At 35.8% G+C, this 22728-nt stretch overlaps 1 pseudogene; it reads right to left on the bottom strand.

Moving 5' to 3' along the window:
* Positions 1–3730: 3730 nt before the first annotated feature.
* The window catches only part of LOC107667548 (growth hormone receptor-like), a 38852-nt pseudogene continuing 19854 nt past the window's right edge, over positions 3731–22728 (bottom strand).

Raw genomic sequence — 22728 nt, 5'->3', positions numbered from 1 at the left:
TGTTCAGGGCTATTTCTGTTTATTTTTTACCAGTCTGTACTCACCTTGAGGGAAATGATGCCTGAAAAGCTGGAACATATATTTTCTCAGTAATACCCAAGCGCACAGTACACACATTCAGCCAGAACAATACACTAATATTAGTTGCACCAAGATTAACTTAACAGTCCATGTCTTTAAATAAAACATGAAACAACCAACAGCATACGGCCACAGATAATCTAAATGTTTGAAGCTATCGTTATTAAATTGAAGAAAACAGAACAAAGCAAATCATTTGAGGTATGACGAATTCAACCAATTCCAAACAGCAAACTGTACAAATGTTTCAATAACAAACCTGAATCAAGTTCTTTATAATGTCTCTAGTAATGCTCAGCGGTGTGCATCCATAAGGCAAATACACTGCTCCAAAAATATCTAGATTAAATGTACTAGCATGTCTATATATCATGTACATTTGTCAACTTGCATGTACAAACAGGCATTTAACTGCCAATGCATTTTAAGAATTTTGCAAAAGACAGAGATTCATAGGAAAATGCTACATGAGAAGGAAAGAGAGAGGAGCAGCACTGCAGGAACGCAACAAACAGCAGAAGCTAAAATGCATACCGTACACCACATATCATGACAGCTTAAGACATTTCCATTAAAACATGAACATGCTGGTTTCACAGCAATGGCAGCAGCAGAAGAGTTGTATAATACTTGATATTTCTCAATAAGGCAATATCTTTACATATAAAAGAATGTCCCGTTGCTTAGCACAGTGTTAAGATTGACTACATCATGTATAAGCCTACTATTAATCATATATACACATAATAAACATGTGCAGGACTTCACAAGTGAAATCGTTACTCCTTATCTATGCTTTATCCTTACTGATTTAGCTTATGTCCTGTTGTGTGTGTGTGTGGAGGCACATAAGAGTATAGGCCATTAAAAATCTGTCTTATATATCAGGAATATATCATATTTTATTAAATACTTTATATTTCTGATATATATATATATATATATATATATAATATAAAAGTAAATATTTTAACTGTTTTTTCTTCTTCTTTTTCTCCAGCTCAATATAAGAAAAAGCTAAATACTTTCTCCTGTACCATTTTTTTTAATCTCTTCACCAATATCTACACTACATATATCTCTAATATGAGCTTCAGCATCAAATCCTCCCCTCCGGCTCATTGTTCAACAGTTTTTGGTCACATATGTCTTAGGTGTATCTGTGTGTTCGCACAATAACAAAGGCTTAGCATCATAATTATGGCACTTCATTCTACTGCGGTACAATAGAACACACGAATTGTACTAAATAAATTATTAAATCAAACAATACACTTGATAAGCCTGAGCTGTTATTATGAAACACATACACTGCCCTCCAAAAGCAATTTAAAGAAGTTTTGTATTTAAATCGATTTTTCTCAGTAAACAAAACTGTGGATCTGAGATTAACTCCAGAATTTACTTGTGGACTATCAAGAATTTAAGAAAATATACGTGCAGGTTAAAAATAACAGTACATTTTAGAACTTTCGCATACTAAGGAAAAAAACTAACTACAGAGTCTGCCCTAGACAAGCAAGTTCTGCTCATGGCATCTGTACAGATCTGGCAGAACATCAACAGGGAAAGATCAGCCTTGTTCTGTGATGTCTGTAAATAGCACAGTATGGGAAGTCATTTACGAAGATCAGTTCATCCAAAACATAATATTCTGTCATTATTTACTCACTCTCATGTTGTTCTTAACCTGTATAGTGTTATTTTATTCTGTGGAAAACAGAAACAGAAATGTTTTTGTATGTGCCCTACCATAAGTGTCTGGACCTCAAGAACTGCTGAGACTGAATCAGTGAGACAGTGAGTTGAACTCAAAGACTGGATAAGTGAACAAATTGTTTGGATTAGGATTGGATTAGGTTTACAAATTGGACTATACAAGTCATTCCTGAATTGTTTAACTGACTGACTTCACTCTTAAAAATAAAGGTTCTTTATTGGCATCAAGGGTTCTATGAAGAACCTTGAACATCCATGGAAACTTTCAAATGCAGAAAAGGTTCTTTATAGTCGAAAAAGGTTTTTTAGATTTTTTTTTTTTTTTAGAAATTCTTCAAAATGGTTCTTTTAGGAACTGTTCACTGAAAGGCTCTTTGGGGAACCAAATATTGTTCTTCTGTGGCATCACTGCAAAAACACCCTTTTGGAACCTTTATTTTTAAGAGTGTTCATGACCCAGTCTAAATGGGGCTGAACATTATCACTGAATAACAGCTTCAATTTTGGTTTGTTCATCACACAAAGCTTTCAAATGTCATCAGGAGATTTAGAATATAGCGCACAAGCCATATTGATGACTTTTATGGGTCTTTAAAGTCATGGTCTATTGTTTTTGTAAATTATGAGGCTAAGATCTGCCTGAAGAATCTGTTTAAATATAGATTGAATTGAACTATTCCTTTAGCTTCTGTTGGAATATGCAATATTAATCATTAAGTTCAATTCATTGTGTCAAATGGTTTGCCAAACTGTCGGTGTACCTTTAATATAATTGTAAATGTTTGGGGCACAAATAACCAAAAAGATTAGAATAAAAATCAAACACTTTGGGGGCACAAATAAATACAATTCAAAATCAGAAGAAAATCAAATGCTTTTGGAAGGCACTGCAACTACAACAGACACCTAAAACAAGTCAGGACCCAGTATTCAAGCATCATAGGCAAGCCCAGGACCAATTGAGCTTGTAATCCAAAGGCTCCTTCTTCACCATCATATACCTCTACTGTGCTTCTCTAAAAACAGAGAACATGTAAGAGTCACAAAGCGCTCAAAATAAGCTCATCTACTGTATACAACTTAACAAGCAATACTTTTTCTGTACAAACTTATAAACAGCATAGAATTACATCTGTGCGGAATTCACTGACTGGGTTTCCAATATGTGGCTTGAGAACTCTTAAAAGTCTATGGTTGTAAATCAAAAAAGATACTCCAGTTATTATTTCTTCTATTATAATGCATTATTTCATAAAATAGCTGTAGTTAAAAGCAGCTTTTGTCCCTGTGTAGAGGCTGTGGTGCACAAGATTATGCTGTTTCTAGAGGACATCACTGAATTAACTGTCCTGACAAGAATTATAGCCTTATTCAATGGCAAGTCTTTGTCTAATAAAACAAGTCCAAAAATTGGCACATCTTTCCCAGCTATTCTGTAATGTAACTCTCATTGTAAATGTATGTATACATTTATAGTGTCTTCTTCAATATAAAACTGCTACATGTTCAAAGGTAACACATAAGAAAACTTGCCATACAGTTTGCATTGCACAGCAAAGACTCTACAAGCGCTTTCTTTTGACAATTCCCCTGGATACATTAAAGGGGTCATATGATGCGATTTCAATTTTTCCTTTCTCTTTGGAGTGTTACAAGCTCTTGGTGCATAAAGAAGATCTGTAAAGTTGCAATGACTAAAGTCTCAAATCCAAAGAGATATTCTTTATAAAAGTTAAGAGTCAACCACGCCTACCTAAAACGGCTCGTTCTAACACACCCCCACATATCTACATCATGATGTGGGATGTGGAAAATAATGTGTTTTTTTAACCTTAAACCGCATAAACACATTTCATTACACTAAATACACAAAATAATGTTATTTTTAGCAACATCATATGACCCTTTTAATACAAATAAAGACAAGTTAATTTTTCACTTTTTGAACAAGCAAAGGTAACACCTTGTTCAGTGGGCTAATATTATTACAAAAACTTGTCTCAACATTTTCTAGTAATGATCTCAAATATTACAGTCATATATAGTGATGCTAAAATACACATCTGCACCACAACCCCATTTTTTAGTGTTTTAGCATATTGAAAAAGTTCATTTGCTGAGATTATCCATCTGGCTATGGCAGAGGATAAAATGTGCAGAAAGGATGCAGCGCTCAAAATGGCTCCCATAAATCTGAGAAAGCAGGTTCCCTTAACAAGATAAAAAAATATCGACTCGTCCACAAAACTAAAATATTTTGGGAACCTTAATATGATGCAATGGAATATTTTTAATATTCCATATGCGAGCAAATCCAGGTTAAGGAAATCACAGTAAAGCGATACGTCTTTCACTTGTGTGTAAACAATTTTGTATAAAGATATGTTTGAATTTATCTTATTGAATCTATTTCATCCCAATGCCACTGTAGCTCTAGATCTGTATCTCTGTTATAAGATAAACACATTTTCAAAATGGTTCTCAGACACAGCAAGCGAGCATATTTCTGTAGTCATTTTTTTTGCATGTAACCAGCTGATGTTTCTGATTGTTAACTGATAATACATTTAAACTCTCTCAGCAAGCTAGCGTAGCACTACTGCAACAGCTGACAGAAAAGAAACGTTTTCAAAATTCATGTGCAGAATTTCCGTCCCGTGTCGCGCCATTCATGCAACTTTGGTTTCCAGCAGTGAGAAGGTCCAAAAAGCGCTTTTTAGTCCCTTCATGGGGTCAGGTTTCCCAGAAGGTCTGGGGTGAGGTACCCCATAGGCATGGTTGGCATTGCTGGGAGGTGTTTGTTTGGGCTGTGAGGGCATATTGCGGGCTGTAAGGAAGGAGGATTCAGGAGGAGGCTGTGCTGGGCGTCCACTTCCTGCACTACAGTATAGTCTGACACTGGGGGCAGTATGGGGGCTGGAGGAGCTTCGGGAAGAAGGTACGGTATCTGGGAATCACTGGTGGACACCAGGTACTCCCCGTTCCAGAGGTTCCCCTCAACAGCTTGGGTTGGAAATGTTTGGTACCCCTGCTCAGGACCAGGGCTGGGAGGCACTTCGGTGGAAAGTTGCCTGGCTGTGTTCTCTGAGGTGTAGGCTCCATCGGAAACCAGCTGGAACTGTATCTTCTTCTCATTCTCTTCTTCCTTCTTTTTCTCCGGAGAGCTGTTCAGTTGTCCAGGTGAAAGCACCACTCCTCCTGCTGGTGTGAAATCGCTTACTTGGGCATAAAAGTCCATGTTAACCCAGCTGGGCACAGCGGGTTGCGTTTGAATGGGCGTCTCCTCAACTTCTGATGTCTGTTGGACGCCAAGGTCAGGGATGGACGAGATGCTTCTGGAAACCAGAGGGTGGTTATCTCCCCGTCCAGAATGGCCAGGCAGAAGGGAAGCCAAGTCCTCGGGATTTGGGATTTCTGGGTCGTAGCAGCTAGCACGACCCGAATCGTCGTCGCTTTTGAAATTAAGGACGTGAGAAGAGCCTGAGCGGGACAAGCCCAGCCGATGTTGTGTATCAGAACTCTCATTCTTCTCTGGAGGGTCATCAAGGTCCAGCTGGATGAACTCTACCCATGGATCCTCATGGTAGAAGTCCGGCTTGTACATATCCTGACTGCTCAGCAAAGAATTGAGCTGGTCAAGCTTTCCATTCTGTCAGTGAAAGAGAGAATATATGGTGTTATTAGATAGGACATAAGTGCTATAAAAAAATAAAAATAAAATAAAACTGTGATAGAAAAAACTACATTCATACATTTTTATGTGGGCATAGGTGTGTTTGTTCTCGATTGCTCTTAGGGTTTAATTGTTTCATGCTTACACTACACTCTAAAAATGGAGTACGAGGGTTGTTTAATTAACAAGTCCCCAAGCTTTTTGGAGGTTTAAATAATTATGGGATAACACCCACAACATGTCAACAATTATGACCTTTTCAAAACAATCAGGTTCTGTAGTGATTCATGCCATTTTGCAGCTCATGCAAGATTTGCACAGAGGCTTAATCTTTTCAGTCTAATTTTATAATGCAACACTGAAATAATTCTTATGTAAGACCCTGCGTAATGTTCTTATTCATGTATTCACCTCTCATTGTTTTGCTGACAATTTCTGTAATTGTAGGCATTTTATGATGAGCAACATACCAGGCTTATTGTCTTTGTCATTAAAAAACAAACAAAAAACAATCAATCAGTAATTCTTAAATCTTTTATCCTGTCTTATTTATCAGCAAAAACACACTGGACAATACATTTTCCATGCTATATATACTGTATTACACATTATTATAATTACTTGCAGTTACAAAAACAAGACAAATGTAATTTGTATTAAAAAATTTAACAAAATAAGGTACATGTTCATGTAAAGTTATACATGTTCAATGCAGAATTACCTTCAGCAGCTCTGGGTCGATGCCTTTAATTTTAGGTGCAGGAATAGGTGGTAAAAATATTACCATCAACCTGTGAAAACAAATTAGCAAAATTTTGTAAATGAAAACCATTATATGCATTTGTAATTGTGTGTTGTTCCAGGGGTTGTGTAGACAGAGAAATTCCCAGCTTATAGCTTAACATGAAAACTAATTACAAAAAATACTTAAATATTAACCTTAAATTTTAAAAAAGGGGGCAAATTTTCATTGTGTAGAATCAAATTTTTTATCTATATTTTTTTGTCTTTTACTTTGGGTTGAAAAATGACCATATTTGTGAGATACACTTTATAGGGGTTTAAAAAAAATCTCACCTCTGCTGCTGAGAGAAGATGAGGAGGACAAGAAGAATCACCAATCCAATCACTCCAAAAATCAACACCAACATCGTCGGGAACGTTGATTCTGTGCAAAGAGAAATGGTCTTTTCTTACCCTGGAGCAATTTGCTTAACTGATTCCTGATGGTTGAGCTGCACAGCTGCTTTCACTTTGTGCAAACAACAAGTCAAGTTTCTGGCGTCGACTAACCTTTGCTTGGTATCTGTGCCACATGCACAAGGATGCTGTCACTGAATTCGCCAAAGTTGTCAAAGGCTGACATCTTGCAGCGCACCCGGACTTCATACTCTTTGTCAGTATGTAAACCGTAGATGGACTGCTGTGTGCCACTCTCCAGGTCCAGCTGCAATAAGAAAGGATGAAAAAGTGAATAAGAAAAGCACAAAACAAGAGATTGAGCAATAAACTAGCATTTGTGAGCCATTACATTTACTCAGAGAGACAAATCGATATGTGAAAAGAACTGTGCGTTTTTTCCAGGGCTGTCAATTTAATGTGTAAAGAAATGGTAAACATATTTAATGTTAATTTAGTTGGCAAAATGGATTACAGTGGACTGTAGGCCAATGACTTTTTCAATGCATATTTAATAATATAATGACTTTTAATCATCTTCCTTTGAGGGGCTTTTCTCAACAATATTATTTATTTGTTTTCCTCCAAGCCTTACATTTTTGTACTAATCTAGCTTTATTTTAAGCCACAAAGAGAATACTAAACTAAAAATAATTCTTAAAGTTTATATCTGAAGCTCTCTTGAGGACACCAAAAAGTGAATGTACTTGTATGTGACCTCAGCAGAGGGCCTACAGGAATAACTGTAACAGTGAATCATTCCCCTCTGATCTATTCAGGCCTGCCAACATACGGCAGTGATTTAACATGTGGCTCAGTGTGGTTTTTCGTGTGTCTGCTCAGGCTGGGCAGGACCGCTGGGCAGGCCGGGGGAACGTGGCTGTCGGGGAGTGTAAAACCGAGAGAGCCCCTGAAGATCCTGCCAGATGCAAAGATCTCCCAGAACCAAGCCTGAATTACAGAGCACATATGACTGCTCTGGACCAGCGGTGACCCTTTTAGAAAGAGTAGATGAATACTGGCTTATAATGTGTCTCCAACACAAAATTGTATTTCTCAGAATACAATAAATAGCGTGGTATAGCCAATTTCCTCCACCGCAATGCCTGGGAGTACATCGAGAGAGGATGATCAAAACAGCTACAGAATGTTCTGTGATGGTCTGATGAACTCCACAAACTTACTTTTAAAGATGGATTCTCTAGGTTTACATTATTTCATGCTACAGCTCTGCTCATTTTTAATCCTTACTGGCTGATAAAAATGTTAAAGTGACGTGACATGACGTGACATGTGGCCAAGTATGGTGACCCATACTCGGATTTAGTGCTCTGCATTTATCCCATCCAAAGTGCACACACACAGCAGTGAACACACACACACACCGTGAACACACAACCGGAGCACACCCTTAAAGGTTAGGGTAACACTTAATTTTACGATGCCCTTGTGACAAGTTACATGTACTGTACTTACTATAGTAATAACAATAAATTATGCATAATTACATGCAACTAACCCTAAACCAAACCCGCATCCTAACCCTAACCATATAGTAAGTACAGTACATGTAGTTAATTAATATTACTTAGTACTTAAATGCAGAGGCGGACAGTAACTAAGTACATTTACTTGAGTATTGTACTTAAGTACACTTTTTGAGTACCTGTACTTTACTTGAGTATTATTTTTTCTGGGAACTTATGACTCTAACTTCACTACATTTGAAAGACAAATATTGTACTTTTCACTCCACTACATTTCTATCAAGGTCCTTGAAGTAGAAAGTCGTTAGCAGCTTTGAAAGTCAGTGGGTTATTTTTTTCTTCTCTAAAACATGACTTACTTTTTTTCAGACAGTTTATCAGTAATCACTCTTGTAGGGCTACATGGAGTGATTTCCCATCATTTTTTGAACACTGTCCAGTTGCAAATGTGATATTTATTTACAACAATGCAATATTAAGAAGTTAATATTGTGGTATATATTAGACACAATATTGTCTTGATTTTGCTAAATTGTGCAAGTGAAAATATTATAAAGCCACAGAAGAACTGTTGTGCGTCTCCTAATAAAACACAAAAGGTGTTTGACTGAAGCAGCACTGCAGACCGTTCTGTGTGTGACATCAAAGTACCGCGAGAGCGATTAGACAGCATTTAAAATGTTTGTTTTGATGTCAAATAAGTCTTGCTGTTTTGCTTTTTTGTTAAAGCAGTGTTGCTGTTGTAAAGTTATACAGCTACAGTTGTGTTGCTGGGTTTTAAAGCAGGTTTGATTTTTTCTTTCTTTCTTATCACTCTGTATTTACAGGATTTCACTGTCCACTCTGTTCAAATGTGGATGAATGGCTACACATAGATCACTACCATCCTGCTTGGTTGTAGCAAGGTACATTGTAACAAGGACACAGTAAAATAAAGTGTAAACAAGGTTAGTTTTAATATATTAATATGAATGATATATTATTTAAGCAGCATTTGTATATTTATTTATGCATGCTTTTACAACCTTTTAACGAGACACTACAGTATTTGCGCTAAATAGATAGATAGATAGATAGATAGATAGATAGATAGATAGATAGTTAGTTCCAAGTATGTTGATTGCATTATAGTTGCATATCACTTTGCCACATCATCTGACTATTTAAAGCAAGAACATTTTATACAAATTTTATAACAATTTGACTGTTTTCCTTACATTACTTTTATTATCTACTGAAAGTGTTGCAATTTCAGTAGCTGGGTGAAAGTTCAAAGCAAAAAATATCTGTGACTATAAGTCATGTGTATGGCATATAATCAAAATTAATCTCTCCCACACACAATATTGTTACTTTAATAACTGCCCAGAAACATTTTAAGGACATACCATTTCCCAGTGGGAGGCGTTTCTGACCCGGTACTGAACCTGGTACACCAGGCTCATCCAGCCCATCTGCACATCTGCTGACGGAGGGGGAGCCCAGCGCACAAGGATGTCAAAGTGCAACCCTGAGCGACTCACATTCAGTAGAGTCCAGTTCAGCCCAATTGGTGGGTCAGGATGCACTGGAAAGTCACAAAACATTTGAAGTCAGACCTCCAACATAGATCATTCTGTAATTGTGTAAACCTTCATGGAGCAGTTTCACAGCTATTAACTCACCTATGTTCTCCACTGTAAAACAGGTCTCGTCATAGGTTATGTTCTCACGAACTGAGCGCAGCTGAATGCAGTAGGAGGTCCAGATGTGTGTGAAGGTCTTGTTGAAGTAGCACTCGTTTTTCACAGTATGTGTGTAGTCTGGACACTCCTGCCACTCAGAGAGGAGGGCACTATATGGCAGTTAATAAATTATTATTAGATGTATACAAATATTAGACACCTCATTGCACTGCATGGATTATATGGATAGTTGGCTTGAAATACTTACAAATGATTATGAAAACATTAAATCATACAATACAGTGAAACATGCTATACTCTATCTCAGTGGTTCTCAACTCCAGCCCTCGGGACCCACTGCTCTGCTTCTTATCTGACACACTCAGTTCAGTTCATGGATCTCCCTCCTAACGAGCTGATGATTTGAATCTGGTGCGTTAAATAAGGAAAACATACAAAATGTGTAGAGCAGTGGGTCCGGAGGACTGAAGTTGAGAACCACTGCTCTATATAAAACCATTTTAAATAGCATTTGATAATTATTTGATAATTATTATGGATGCAATTTTTATGACCTCATAATTAATGTACTCATACATTTTAGCAATTCATTTTTTACACCACGAGACAATTAAAGGGATAGTTCACCCAAAAATGAAAGTTCTGTCATTAATTACTCACCCACATGTTGTTCCAAACCTGTAAGACCTTTGTTCAATTTCGGTACACAAATTTAGATATTTTTGGTATTTTAAATATTTTTATGGTTGAACCACTGTTGTCACATGAACTATTTTAATGATGACCTTACTACCTTTCCTGACCTTGATTGTGGTAGTTGCGTTGCTGTCTATGCAGGGTCAGAAAGCTCTCGTATTTCATCAAAAATATCTTATTTTGTGTTCAGAATATGAGCAAAGGTCTTACAGATTTGGAACGACATGGGGGTGCGTAATTAATGACAGAATTTTCGTTTTCACTATCCCTTTAATATAAATTTATATTCATTTTACCCAAAAATGTTAATGGTCCACCAAATGATACACAATTTAAATGAACAATTATGAACATTTATTAATATAGGCTGCATTTATTTGATTTAAAAAAATACCGTAAAAACAATACTATTGTGAAGAACTTGACCATTTTAAAGAACTGGTTTCTTTTTTGATATTTTTTAAAATGTAATTTATTTCTGTGATGGTAAAGTTGAATTTGCAGCCATTACACAAGTCTTCAGAAATCATTCTAATATACTGATTTGCTGCTCAAGAAACAATGTTTTCAACATTGATAATATTAAGAAACATTTCTTGAGCAAAATAAGAGACTTCTTTCAAAAACATTAAAAAAATCTTCATGATTCCAAATATTTGACCGGTAGTCTAAAGTTTCAAAATGTATCATATCATATCATATCATATCATATCATATCATATCATATCATATCATATCATATCATATCATATCATATCATATCATATCATATCATATCATATCATATCATATCATATCATATCATATCTTTTGTATCTCGGCCAAATATTGTCCTATCCTAACAAACCATACATCAATGGAGAGATTATTTATTCAGCTTTCATATGATGCATAAACCTCAATTTTAAAAAATTGACCCTTATGACTGGTTTTGTGCTCCAGGGTCACATATTATATTATGTTATGTTATGTATATATCATATCATATCATATCATATCATATCATATCATATCATATCATATCATATCATATCATATATTATAAAATTGGCTGATTTGTAGTCTTCTAGACCCTGAATCCTATTTAAGAATGTAATACATTTATTTCATTCATCACAGTCTTATCATACTCCTGAGTCCTGTGTAACTTTAATCATTCCATTTTGCCTTCTCTTTATCTGCACATGTGACAGTGCAAGGTCTGCATCTTGGCAGGAGGAACGGCTTTTGTTTATTAAATGAAATGTATCCTCCTCCGCCCTGTCTTTTTAAAACCTCAAGGTAGTTGGTGTCTTTCAGTGTTTGTCTCTTACTTTTTTGTCTGGTAGAAGACCCTGAGAGCTCCAGGCTCGGTGAGGTTCTGGAAGATCCCAGCGCTCCACCAGCAACGGAAGGTCTCCTGCTCTCTGGAGCGGCAGCCCGTAAAATGAGGTCCTCTGCTTGGATCTGAAACAGGAAGAGAAAATTGAACGGGCTATAAAATGAATGAACAGCATGTTTATATTATTATTTACACAGACAAATAAATACATAAATTATTCTTATTATACACTGTATGTACAGTATGTTATCTTTTGGCTAATTGTCAGCTCCGTCCTCTGCAGTTGAGCTCCTCTGGTGCCAAGTTTACCAGCAGTCCTCTCCGTCCTCTGCTTTTGCGCAGCCATAAATAAGCCTTGGAGGGTGCAATTGATTTCTCGTCCTCTATTTCTGCGCTCCTTTCCTAACTGCAGTATAAATCAGCAGAGCTAGTAAGTGGCACCAAATCCGCTAAAGGTATCAAGATTTTCTATGACAGTGTTTTTATTTGATCCCTTTCTAAATTGTAACTGAAAGAGTAAATCCAGGTTAAATTAATAGCGGCTTTGGGGATGGAGAGGGCCGTTAAAAAATCTAATTTACTCTGAAGAAACGTTTCTGCTGAGGATCCCCTACACACCCATTTTTCCCCATTCTCCTTCATCTAGCCAGCGTCTAGTGACAACAAGATGTATTTCCCCCGCCCCACAGCAGCTGAGCGCAACAAAACTGCACCACGGTGACACTGGTCAGGACTGATCATGTGGGGAAGGGATTTCCAGTGGCTTAAGTGTGCGAGTTCACAAGAACGCATTCACATACACATAAAACGTAAACACAAACCTTGCTTATGATGGTGCGCTGAATTACTATAATGAGAAAATCACATTATTATTTGATTTAAAAAACAAAGCTACTTCAAAATCACTTTACAATGATAAATATCGATACATAATGCTTCTAAAACAACTTGACAGACTGTCAGGGTCCAAAAAGGACAAAAACCAGGGATGTACAATATATTGGTACCACTATAGTTATTGATAACAGAGAAACTCAGAATTATTGGATCTTTAATTGTGCATGCTCATTTTTACATTTAGATTATGTTTCCCATTATCTAATGCCCACTTAAGGTTTTTTAAAACACAATCATTCAATAACACTGTAATCTTTTGCAAATCTCAAAATAAATATCAATTCTAATTATAATAATGCATAAATTCACTTGTAGAATTTACAATGACTGATTTTAGTTTTTAGTGTTTTATTTTTCATTTATACAGATTAAATTGATTTAAATAGTACATAATTTTTATATTAGCTAATTAAACAAAAAATATCTTTCAGCTATTCTCAGTCATCATTTAATAAAAATCTCTGCTGCTCTCAAATAAAATCTCAAAATGGCACATAAAACTGTTGTTGTATGCAAAACAACTCTGCATGAAAATTTTTCATAATGCTCCTTTTGTGTACCATGTATTAAAAAAAAGTAACAGCATGTGAGAATGAGACAGAGCTACCTAAATCACTAATAGACACTAAAGCTTTAGTCTGGATTTTCTCTCTCTCTTCCCCTTTCTGACTCCCAAAACTCTGTTATTGCTACACCCTCCCCCTCGAAATTCCAGCATGTGCAATAAAAGAGCCTGCTATGGAAGCGATTAGGTCTGAGATGAACAGATGATTTGTGGGCCACTGCGGAAAGGATGAGGACAGAACAGATAGGGACATTATCACCACTTAATTGTTCCTGGTCAATATTTGGTTTAGTGCTGGAAAGGGGGCAAAAAAACAGCACAACGGTCTTCAAGCACACACAATTTGCTCTCAAAAAAACGTTGCAAGCTGCTTAGCTGTAAAAAGGCCAAATTACAACTTTGGAACCAGTTTCAACTGTGTTAGATGTCAGTTTGGGAAACTTTTTATCACAAACAAATGGGATGTGGTACAAGTGGAAAAATGACCAATGTGCTTTGGCTACGCTTTTAATGAGGTAAACTATAAAGTATAAAACCAGCTGCTCTCATGCAAAAACAGAATATAATTTAAAATCATCTTGTTTTTTCTTTCTTTGCTACAAAGCAACCTCCCATAATATTAAGCAGAAAACGCAAATTGTTTGTGGGATGTTTCACCACAATCTCTTTTTTGATAATTATACAAGCAGTAGGGGGGGTATGAAAAAAACGATACAGCATAGTATCGCGGTATTTTCCGCGGCAATACTGTATCGATACACGGATGCCAAGTATCGATCTTTTATTACACGATTTGGTAGAATAATAAAATCAATTTCTTTACAGTCCACTAGATGGTGGTGAGTTTTTTTCTAAAATTCTTTAATGCACGGCAAGCCGTTGATTATCCCGCTTATTCCATGGTCATTTGCCAAATTATAGACAAGTTAAAACTAGTATTGCTCTTTGCAGTGCAATATTTGACAGAATGGGTAAAAATTACGGTTATTTTCGTCAGTTACAGAATTATAGAATTACAGAATTATAACATTTATTTGAATTAATTATCGATTGTTTGTTCGAGAGAGAGGAAGAGAGAAAGATGACAGTTGTGTGTGTGGATTACCTGCGTCTGTGTGTCTCTCTCTCTACAAACAATGAAGTTGTTAGTTTAGTTACTCAAACAGAGATTTTTCCTCTTCGTTGCTGAGGAATATAATGCAGTGATCCAGTTTCTAAACCATTTTATTAATAAAAGTAGCGGGGCAGTGTTGACAAGTTTATGTTGGCCTAGTCCTGAACGTTTCTGTGTGCGCAGCAGGATCTCTCTCTCTCTGTGCGAGTGATGTGTGTGTGCGTTTGTGTGTCAAATAAAGCAGCGGCGCATTAATACAGAACTGTGATTAAACTGACTTGGAACCAGACCTTTTAGGGGCATGTGCTGAAACTGAAAAAGGGCACCCCCCCCCCTTGAAATGAATATCTGGCCTTTTAGATGTAAAGTAGGCTATAACAATGGGCCTCCTGGGTAGTTGTCATTATTATTTGTAGGGTCCTGTGTTTGTGAATTGCTCTTGTGTACTCACTCTTTTTTAAATTGTATTATATATATATATATATATATACTTTTGAGCCAAGGTACTTGCGCAAAATAGAGCTCATCTATCATGCAGATGTTTGGCAGAGCTGTGGAATACTAATCTGCGTACTTGGTTCTGAAGGCATGAATATTTTGGACATGTACTGACCAGCGATTTCTACTCAAGAGACGTTACAAATCATTAATGAAATGCAATATGGATTTTTATACACTTGTTTCAGCATGAAATGCACCGAATAAATGAAATTAGTTTTTTTTCAGTTAGAATTTTAACACGGATTTTGCGAGTCGTGAGGCCAAAATTTTTCACGTGATTTTGTTAACCCCCCCCCTCCCCCACTCCATTTCAGGTACTTATGAATAATAAATGAACATGCAGTTGCTTATGCACACACCTCCTGCTTGCAAACTTAAATAAAGCTACAGCTTGTGTGGGTGAAGGTTTCCCGCGAATAAAAAACATGATGTTTACTCAGCTTCCCGCAAAGACAGACCACCGGTAACTAGGATACCAGCCCAGACAGAAAGCCAGGACAAATGTTTTCCACTTCAGCAAGCCACAAACTTCGGAATAAATAGGCCACATTTCAGCAATTAAACCATCTTGATGGATTGCGATCACTTGAAAAAGCACCTTTATCACTGGCTGTCCAGCAAATGTCTCGATTGGCTCAGGGTTATGAGCTGATGAGCAGACGCACCATATTTTCCAGCTCATTTGCTGCAAAGACGACAGTTTAATAGCAGAATCAGAAGAAAGTGCATACTTCAGCGAAGCTAAGAGACTGTCAGATAGCATGTGTCCGCTCGCACAGTGCCGGTTACACATGTGCACTTATGAGAGCACTTACATAAGGGCTTGTGAGCTTCTGTATGTATGCTGTTACAGTTGTGCGTCATTCTGGAACCATGTGAAACTCATTTGACAGTGAGCATCACTGTGCCCTACTGACACTGAAGCACCTAAAGTAAGCACTAAGAAGCTGCACGTCACATTAGTGGCACTTAATTTAAATCAGAATGTTACCTTGATAACACGGCTTTGCTTCATTGAGTTGTCTTTAAATAGAGAAACAGCTAGCCACCATGGTTTTTAAATAACAAACCTTCTAAAAACAGCAGTTCATTTCATGAAAGAATTTACAAATTAATAAATTATGACTTACATTAAATACAAACTCCTTACAGATCGAAGGACGATTTTTTATTCACATTTTTTAAGAATGTCAAGTACTCAAACTGAACATTTCAAACACAAAACCTTAAACAATTACTGCATACAGTAAAAATAATAAACCAATCAAGACATTCTATATAAATACATTACCATTCAAAAGTATGGGGCCTGTATTTTTTAAAGAAATAATACTTTTATTCAGCAAGGATGCATTGTATTGCTCTAAACTGACACTACAGACATTTATAATGTTCCAAAATTTTCTATTTCAAATTAATTCCGTTTATCTTTCGAACTTTCTATTTATCAAAGAACCCTGGAAAAAATGTATCAAGGTTTTGTTTTCATCATTTATAATCAGCATATTATAATTATTTCTGAAGAATCATATGACAGTGAAGACTGGAGTAATGGCTGCTTAAAATTCAGCTTTGACATGACAGGAATACATAATATTTTAAAATATATTAAAATAAGAAACTTGTTTTAATTGTAATAATACTTCACAATATTACTGTTTTTACTATTATGGATCAAATAAATGCAGCCTTGGTAAGAATAATGCATAATGTATATATAGTAGTTTACGGTTTGCAGCCCACTGACAGGTGAAAAATGCGATAGCTGGCACATTTACCATTACATTTTATATGCTGGTGTGGTGCTATAAACAAACATGAAAACATGTAAGGAATATTTCCTATTGATAGTCTTTGGGTGAATGTGCATGGATATAAATCACAGGGAAAAAAACATGTCACATGAGTCTCATCATCTGCCAACAGTTTCCTTCAAAAGAGCAGAAAATGCTGGTTGTATTTTTATGTGTTCGGTGTGAGGAGGTCACTTGGACACCTCAAGCTATCTGGAAACATCACAAAGCGAGTAATCTAAAAAAATCCTGGCCTTTCTGAGAAAAACGGCACGAGAACATTATGTCCCATTAGCATATGGATGCATTCATTACCAGACAGGGATTCCAAACCTTTATCACAGAGAAACAGAACATTATGATTATCATCCATGCACTATCCACAGATAGCTGGCTGTTTTTTCATTTATTCTGCAAACATTTGAACCAATATGCTTTACAACTTATTTAGAAGTAAATACTGAATAAACAAACAGCAATGGCTTAACATAAATCCAGAGCTCACGATTGTCTTCATTCATATGGCAAACTCATAAAAGAAGCTCAAACATACCATTTACTGCTTCTTTTACCTTCATTTGCTCTGAAAGCCTGAATTATGAAAAAACACAGAAAGCTTCTCTTCATTTAAATAAAATGGCTGTGATGGCAAATCGCTCTTTTTATTTGAAAGACTATTATGTTAAAAGCTCAACTTTTTGCTTTAGGTGTTCAATTCAATTTTTGACTTAAAGGGTGAAGTAGAAACAATTTTTACCATCGCCGTTGTTGCCAGAAACACTTTAAAAAATATTTTTTTAAAACAAATTTTTCTGACCTAAGCAACAAAGGGTCAACTTGGTTAATAAACAAGTCAAATAATGAGCACAAAATATGACAGCAGTTATTATGCAATTTTCATTCTCCTAGTCCCTCAAATCTAATTACCAATCACACACACACACATTCACAGTCACTAATGAGCACATTTGAAAAGCCTTCTGACCCACGGCATAACCACATCTAAAGTGGTTCAATATTTAGTCCAAAACACAATTAAAATAATCAATTAAATTTCAAGAAAGCAAGAACTACAGCAGCAAACAACTCTGAGTAAATAACCTTTATGCAAATTGGTTCCTTAGCTTAAAAATACACCCTACATAAGCACCCAACATATAGAAATGGGCTTAAGTGTAAGAAAGTCATGATTTGCTTGCGTTGGTAAAATCTGATGGAGACTGACCATCCAAAGGAAGTGCTTTCCAAATTATGCCTGATTAAAGTACCAAGGGAAGAAGGTCTCTAAGAAAGATCCATTCCTGCAGGGTCATCTGTGGTGACCGTTTCAATGCTTTCAATGTTTATTACTGGTAAATCATAATACACCATAACACATAGCCTGCACTAAAGCACTTGTGAGACTTGAAAATCCATTTGTCGTGCTGATCTGTGTTTACAATTGAAAAGAAAGAAACTCAATTAATACTATAATTTTCTGCTCTTAACAGATTTATACTACAAGCACACAGAATGTTGCAAATTTGTTTTGCTCTGGCAAATCTCAGAATATTTTTAAAGAGACTCCAGTGTTTTAAGTCATCAGATATCAGTCTACTCAAACACTGATTTTGGCTTTGGCACCCCTCAAATTCCACCTAATATATGAGGAAAACGGTTGAGAGACAGACATTATGTAAACAGTGTTTCCAGAACTGTGCTGAGCATAAGAATTTGTGTCAGACTAACATCGGTCGTACAGACCAGCACATAAAAATACTCACTGACAGTCCAGCACATGCACCACCTGCTCTTCTTTGTCATTTAAAAAAACATTTTGCTGAAAGGGGGGCAAAGAGGACGGGCATCGGTTATGGAGAAGAGTGAGAGAGATGATGTTAGAGACTCACACTTCCTATAAAGCAATTAGATCACCCAACATTTAAAAATGGAGAAAATTTTCCATTCAATTACAATGAATAGGGCACTAAAGCTTTCAAGATTCATAAAGGTAGAAAAAGCATCGTAATTCATAATATTCTATTTTATATTTCAATAAAACTGAATATTACTATTCTATATACTGCCCTACAAAGGCAAAAGACCTTAACTCGCTAGAGTGTGAAACTGATAAAAATGACTTGAAAGTTTTTTATTTGTCCAGCCAAATTAATTATAGGTAGGACACTGGAAATTTGGCAATTAAATGTTTTAGTAATGAAAATGATCTACATTAAAAAACTGTGAGCTCAAACTTGATTTTTACCTCTATTTTAAAGTTACTGTAATCTGCCTCACCGTCTGCAAAAAGTGAGAAGTCACACCAAGGCAAAAGGCAGTAACTTACACATTATCAATATTTGGTTGCTGATCACCATTTACATAATCACTATAGTAACACCTGTATAAAATCTTGTGATCATGGGGTGTCTCATAGGCTATTGCGTATAGTAATGTGACTGTATTAATTGTTTTTTGACCGTAACAAGCAGACTAAATGTTAAACGTGAGTGGCTACTGTTTTACAACCTATTTATTTGCTATGCTCAGTAACGTAAAAGAATGCTAGACATAGCATAATTGCTTTTATATTGACTTGAATGAAAATAGCCTAACCTAAAAGAACGACTTGCTCAGAATGCTTGTGGATTAAACATCTCCGATGACGTTCATCGCCATGGATTGATTTTATTGGGTTACAAGAAAAGGTAGGATATGGATTTAATTGCGAACTGTTAGTACTGATTTTATGATTGATCATGCTACATGCTACGGCATTCGAGTCCACATGCATCCAACCAGAAGTGACACCCTGGCAAACAATCTGCATTATAAAAAGGAAAAAAATAATAAGAAACATTTTTTTTTTAAAGGTTATTCACGATTACGTATTGCTGCCAAGGTATCTAGTCTTTACAGTGCTTTGTTATATGGAGCTATTTGGTAGATCGTGATCTTTCTAATTCGTTTGTTTAATAAAGTGCTTCAGTGACGGATCAGATGTATGAAAGTATACAAGTTACAACGTAATTAAAATGCGGCAGACTTTAATGGACAGGAAAACAAAGGCAGAACACCGTATAACTCCAAGCCAGCACCGTAACTTCATATTGACGCATGGCTAAACAAAGGTAGAATGCCGTAACTCAATTTGAGTTTTCCAAACAAAGTGAAAGTGCCGTAACTGGTGTTATACAGTGTTCTGCCTTGGTTTCTCCGGGGCTTTTCGAAGTTACGGTCAAGACAGCCCATTATTTTCTCGGAAAAACAACTAAATTGACTCAAGATACTTATGCACATGATAAAAGATGTCTTGAATGTCCTAAAAATATCAATAACTCATTTTCAACCAAAATCAAAGTTACGGTCTTTTGCCTTTGCACGGCAGTATAATATTCAATATTTGATTATATACACATATAAAATATAATAGGGATAGGCATTTTTGGCAATTTCTCATTTCGATCATTGATAGGTTTCAAAAACGAGTACTCGAGTACTTGGGGGGGGTACACGTCTATGCTGTGGCAAGCTAAACAATCAGAGCTCAGAGTGCCACCCAAAGTGCTGCTATAACCAATCAGAAATGTTTTTTTTTCCCTCGATCATCGATTTAATGATCGATCGTCGCTGTCATGGTCGAGTACTCGAGTACTTGTGTACTTTTTATGCCATACCAAATACAGAATATCTTTAATAATAATAATAATTCCTTACATTTATATAGCACTTTTCTGGGCACTCAAAGCGCTTTACATAGAAGGGATCTTCATATTTAATATCTTTATATTTAAATCAAGGATTGGCAGCCTTAAGTGCCACTTTTAATAATTTAAAAGAAATCTATCTATCTATATACAGTGCTGTGAAAAGGTTTTTGCCCCCTTCCTGTTTTAAATTTTTTTTGCTTATTTGTCACACTTAAAAGAATCAGATCATCAAACAAATTTTAATATTACACAAAGATAATGCAAGTAAATACAAAATGCAGTTTTTAAATGATGATTTAATTTATTAAGGGAAAAAAGCTGTCCAAACCTACCTGGACCTACGTGAAAAAGTAATTGCCCCCTAAATCTAATAACTGATTGTGCCACGTTTTGCAGCAACAACTGCAATCAACTGTTTGCGATAGACTCATTGCCAGTTTTCACATCGCTGTGGAGGAATTTTGGCCCACTCTTCTTTGCAGAGTTGTTTTAATTCAGCCACATTGGAGGGTTTTCGAGCATGAATGGACTGAATGGACAATCTATCTATCTATCTATCTATCTATCTAGCTGTGGAGGAATTTTGGCCCACTCTTCTTTGCAGAGTTGTTTTAATTCAGCCACATTGGAGGGTTTTCGAGCATGAATGGACTGAATGGACAATCTATCTATCTATCTATCTATCTATCTATCTATCTATCTATCTATCTATCTTATCTAGTATGCTTACTGTTTAACATTTTTTTTATTACCACAAACAAAACGATCCCCATTGCTATCCCTCAAAATCTATCAACCAATTATTTAACATTTGTCTCTCATATTTCTACAACCATTCTGCTGAATCTGCAGACCACAGAAGGTTTAAACATGCCTGCAGATGAAGAGGAATTGTTTTATGGCCGCACGTTCCTTGTGGAAAAAGTTTAATGTGAACGGCCCTGCGGTCCTGCTCTCCATTTGGTAACTGGACTCTGTTTTTCTGAACAAAAAGAGCCAACCACTGTCTTGTGTAACGGCAAACTTTGCTGTCCTCTGCTGTTCTACTTTCTCTTCGGGCTCAGCTCTCTCCCTGACTTCACCCCGCTGTCTAGCGTAAATAAACTTCAGCCCAAAAGGGGCTCCGCCTGCGTCTGAAACTCCCTGAGTCACAGCAGCAGACTCTCAGGTTGCGGAGCGCTCACAGCGGCCCCTGTGTCGTGTGAGGGTTATGGCAGACAGAACAGCACACAGAGAATTAAGAAATCAACACGCCAACATAATCACTAGGCTTTTAAACGCAAAAGAGCATGCTCTGCAGAAAACTTGGCTTCAGCGGTACAGTGGCTTGCTCCTCAGTGAACATATTGTTAGTGCAGGAAAAATAGACGACTTCCAAGAATCTACTTGTGCTTCCGACTGTTTCCTCTGTATGCACCGATAGCTCTGAAGTCTTCGGCACTTCTGTTTGCTTATTTATTTATTTAGAGGGCAATCCCCTTAAAACAACCTGGCCTTGGTCATTGTAGTACATCAGGATTGTGTTAAGATCCAAGCTTGTTGGGACTGCAGCACATATTGTGATTATTGTTATCTAAAGGGCTCATTGATTTTTCAATGTTAGGTCCACCAATAAATAGCACAAACAGAAGGGAAAACAAATGGTAAAGTAATTTATTTATTATTGTGTTGTATTTTTTGCATTAATTACCCAAAATTAGTAACAACCATTCATACTCAGATGAGAAGTACATAATGCTTTAAACTTTACAGTTAGACAATAACATCAAGATTTTGCAACTATTTTGCATAAATATAATAGTATACGTAACCATTATTATAGTTTTTTTTTATTATTATTCATATTAATAGTAGAAATATAATGTTAATATATTCATAATGCATTTTGTTTTAATCATCTAATTATTACTTTTATTGTGTCAAAATGAAGAAATATAATAATGATAATAATAATTCTTATTTTTATATATTCATTAATAATAATAATTATTATTATTATTATTACGTTATTTTAATTACTATTAATAATAATAATAATGACATTATTATCATCATCATTCATTTTATTGACTATATTGTAATTTACATTTTACCAATGAACTTATATTTATGAAGTTATTTAAATATTATAAATAACAGTTATATAAATATTAATATAATAATAATAATAGTAATTATAATAAATTACATTATTATTAATTTATTAATTAATAACAACACTTATTAGTTATGATAATAATAATTAATTATTATATCATTACTATAATGTTGCATATATATATATATATATATATATATATATATATATATAGAGAATTACAAAAAATA

Source organism: Sinocyclocheilus anshuiensis, unplaced genomic scaffold (genome assembly GCF_001515605.1).
Source record: "Sinocyclocheilus anshuiensis isolate Anshui unplaced genomic scaffold, SAMN03320099.WGS_v1.1 scaffold1132, whole genome shotgun sequence".
Taxonomy (NCBI): domain Eukaryota; kingdom Metazoa; phylum Chordata; class Actinopteri; order Cypriniformes; family Cyprinidae; genus Sinocyclocheilus; species Sinocyclocheilus anshuiensis.
Note: the sequence above shows the minus strand (reverse complement) of the source record. Positions and strands in the feature narration are given on the sequence as shown.